Raw genomic sequence first — 3763 nt, forward strand, 5'->3', positions numbered from 1 at the left:
CAATAGCTCGATGATCACTTGCGGGTGCAGTGATTATGTTATTTTTCAAAAATGTTTTTCTTCTAGGTATCTAGGTTTATCTAAACGAATAATAAGTAGTACACGATGAGTTTGAATATATTCATCTAAAATTGTAACAATATTGGGACAGTTGATTTTGTTGAATATTTCTACTATTATATAGCTTTTTCATTTGTTATTGGACCTAGAAAGTTTATTTTTTATTTCTTCGTTAGGTTCGGAAAAATTTTCATGTTGTTTCTATTTTGATGCAAGAATTACTGGTCTACGGTTCTTACCTATATCGGTACATGGTTTGCATTTGGCCGCCTTATGTAGTATTCCGCAGTGCATGAAGGGCCAGGAGGAATATTGGCCAAGGAAAATCATCCCCCAGCTGCCTGGATAGGTTAAGTGATGGGATTCCAAAACTGCCTCCATATTGACTTAGGTATTGCTACCCTTTCATGGATGCACAGGCATCCTTACCGTACTTGAAGTTCGCGCCAGTAGAAATGAATATAGAGACTAACTTTTTTGCACCGTTGCTCGTCGCTTTGCAAGACTTAGTTAAGTACTTCCTTGAGTACAACATCTTTTGTTGTCAGGAAGCCTTTCGTGAAAAGTTGAGTCCATTCATTCTCCGACTCTTTTTCCTGGGTATTCCTCTCTTTTTTTACAATTGGTATGCGTTCTATATTAAAATTGAAAAGTAATATTCGGTCCACCCAAAGTATTAGAAAATAATATGGTTTATTAGAACGGTGCCTCTTCATGATTGACAGTAATACTCTGTGATCAGTAATGACAGTAAACGACTTTCGAAATAGGTTATATTTGAAGTATTCTCCAGATCTGACTACCCCAAAGTTCTAGTTTATTGACACTATAACATTCCTCATTAATATTGAGGAACCGTGATGTGAATGCCATCGTGTGCCAGCCTGTCAGTGAACGCTGATCTAAACCTGTACGTGATGCATCGCAGTTGATACGGTTTCCCGAGCGTGGATTATAATGTGTATTTTCAGTTGTGTTTGCTAGTTGATTTTTAAATTGTTGACAATGTGATTCTAAATCATTAATTCATTCAAATTATTGATCTCTTTTTAAAAGAGGATTTAATGGATGACGTAAATGTAATAAATAGTGGATGAATTTGTCCAAATACTGTACTGACACTAAAAATGAATATAATTAATTAAAGTTTTTAGGTGCTGAGAGATTTAGGATTGCTGATATTTTTGATTCTAATGGGGAGAGGCTGGGTTGACAAAATTTATGGCCGAGCCATTCAGTTTCTGTTTTGGCAATGTGGCATTTTGTTAGTTTAATTTCTAGATTATCCTTATAAAGTTTTTCAAGATTTTGATTGAATAACTATAAATTATCGTCGTTAGATCCTCTACTGACAAAAATAATATCATCTAAGAAGCAAGGTGTTTTTTATTCATATTAGAGAATAGTCCATTAATTTTTGGAATTCTGCTGGCATGTCACTGAGACCATAGAAACCATTGATAAAACGGTATATACCTGTGCATTTGCCACCTATTATATTAAAAAAGCAATGGCGAGACGTTTCCGGATCAAACTTATTTGACTGTGTGATACCTGATGGTATATTTATTCATATTATTTAATCATTGCAGTAAAATTTATTTGATGCCTTAAATTAGTTCAATTGCTTTCACCTTCATCAATTTGTTCAATTTGTTTACCTTATGATTTCATTCCGTTGTCTGATAGTTTCCCGCTTCGTGATCAGACATGTCTGATCACGTATTCACGTTGTGCCCAAGTGGCTCCAATCTGTTTAATTTATTCCTCTTAATTTATGCAACTCAATTCAGTTTGCAAAACTGTCTCTTGTTCTCCCGCTCCGCAAGTAAGCGAAACAAAAGTTAAAGTAGATCTCGCTCCGCGAATCACTCATAAACATTCTGTCTGCATACTCGCAACGCGAATCACCACAGCAAAATAATAAAGTACGACATGGCGCAGCCAGCTACGAAAAGAACACCTCTTGGAATCGACCCTTTCTGGGACAAACCGACACCGGACCCACCACTTCGCTGGGAGAAGTGGAGAGTTCAATACAAATTAGCGCTCTTAGCCAAAGAGAATATCATCTTGGACACGCTACTCGGCCCGAAGCCTGAAATGGTGGAGCTACGATTGTGGGTGCATCTGCACAATCAGAAAGGGAAAGGAACGCGCGCAACGCGCAACAAAAAATGAATTGGCAAAGCAAATGCCAAAGACTCATCGAGATAGGCATAATGTGTGGTGACAAACCGTGGTCGTTGGCGGACCCAAAAATCAGTATCTCTTCTCTACTTGAGTATTGGAATAGAGGGACGCCGTATCTTGAATTGTAAGAACCCGCATATTATGATAGATACACTATCAACTCTTAATTTCTGGAAAATCGTAGAAGAAGCATTCATCCGCCCGCGTAACATAACATTTGATAGACACGTCTTTCTGATCACAAAACAACTCAGGGGGGAAACTGTTGAACATTTCTACGGCATACTAAAAGAACTGGCAGAAAACTGCGACTTTGAGAACAAAGAAGAAACTCTGATACGCGATGTGTTCATCACAAACCTGATCGACCCTGAGATCCAAAAAGAGCTACTAAAACAAACTGTGGAACCGCGTCAAGCATTGGATTTGGCAATCAACATGGAACTCGGAATGCGAAATCAACACCAAATTCAACAACATAACAAAATTGTTGTCCCGGCGAACGTAAATGCCGTACAGTTCAATAACAATTCACGAAGACCGTATTGGCAGAACAACAACAACAATGCTGCAAGACAGAATAATAGATCAACACTCAACTGTTCCAACTGTGGTGGAGTTTGGCTCCCAAATCATCGCGAAAAATGCATCGCAAAAGGAAAGACGTGCAACAATTGCGGATTATTAAACCACTTTGCGAAAGTCTGCCGCAAACAACGAAAGACCATCAACTCAAAACCACAAGATCCCAAGAAAAAGATGGTTCGGGTGGTGGAAGAAGACCCACATCCAGAGGACTCAGTAAACTTTGTTCAACCGCCAAAACTCTATGAATCTGATTACAGCAGCGGCGAAGAGGACAACACAGTTGCCATGATTGATTCCACAGTAGAGAAAGTTGAACCCCTCAATATGCCACTCAAGATTGGAAACGTTAATACAGCTCTACTCGTGGACTCCGGGAGTGCATGCAGTATATTGCATCATTCACTCGCGTCGCAAGTAGTTCAGAACAGCCCCCGCGCTTTCTGGATCCACGAATCGTCACCAGCACAACTACGAAATTTCTCTAACGAGCCAATACAGGTACTGGGAAAAATCCAAGCTCCGATCACAAGCAAAGGATGGGTATGCAACACAGCAATCTTCACTGTTGTTGCTGACGGCTTAAAGTCCTTAATTGGTCGTGATTTGTTCGACCAACTTGGGCTTGCAGTAACGCAATCAACACTTCGAAAAGGTAATTCTGTCAATAATATTGCATCCTCTGAATTTAAAGAGCAAATAGCCACAAAATTCCCTGGTTTGGTATCACGCATCAGACGATCAAAAACTCATTTAGCAAAATCTAAATTTCACAAGAATTTCCAAGCTAGACACCAAAAAGGTAGACGAATTCCTATCAATCTCCAAGACAAAGTTAATACAGAACTTCGAAAATTATTAGCCGAAAAACTTATCATAAAACTGTCGAGCTGCCCAGATAATTATTTCATTTCACCTATTGTTG

This window comes from Convolutriloba macropyga, chromosome 9 (genome assembly GCF_964194025.1).
Source record: "Convolutriloba macropyga chromosome 9, txConMacr16.3, whole genome shotgun sequence".
Lineage (NCBI taxonomy): Eukaryota > Metazoa > Xenacoelomorpha > Acoela > Convolutidae > Convolutriloba > Convolutriloba macropyga.